Source organism: Fusarium verticillioides, chromosome 11 (assembly GCF_000149555.1).
Source record: "Fusarium verticillioides 7600 chromosome 11, whole genome shotgun sequence".
Classification (NCBI taxonomy): Eukaryota; Fungi; Ascomycota; class Sordariomycetes; order Hypocreales; family Nectriaceae; genus Fusarium; species Fusarium verticillioides.
In genome coordinates, this window is record NC_031685.1 from 581,242 (window position 1) to 581,453 (window position 212).

The window sequence follows — 212 nt, forward strand, 5'->3', positions numbered from 1 at the left end:
ATTTTTCTAATTATATCTACTTTATAGAGTTCTAGTCTATTAATTTCTTTTAGTTTATTGCTAATTTTAATATATATTATATTAGCTACTGATTTAAGTAATATAATATAAAAGATCCTATAGAGTCTCACTCTTATTAGTAGGTCTAGTTTATAGTTATTTTTAGAAATCTTTCTAATAATCTTATAAGGTCTAATATACTTAAAATTAAG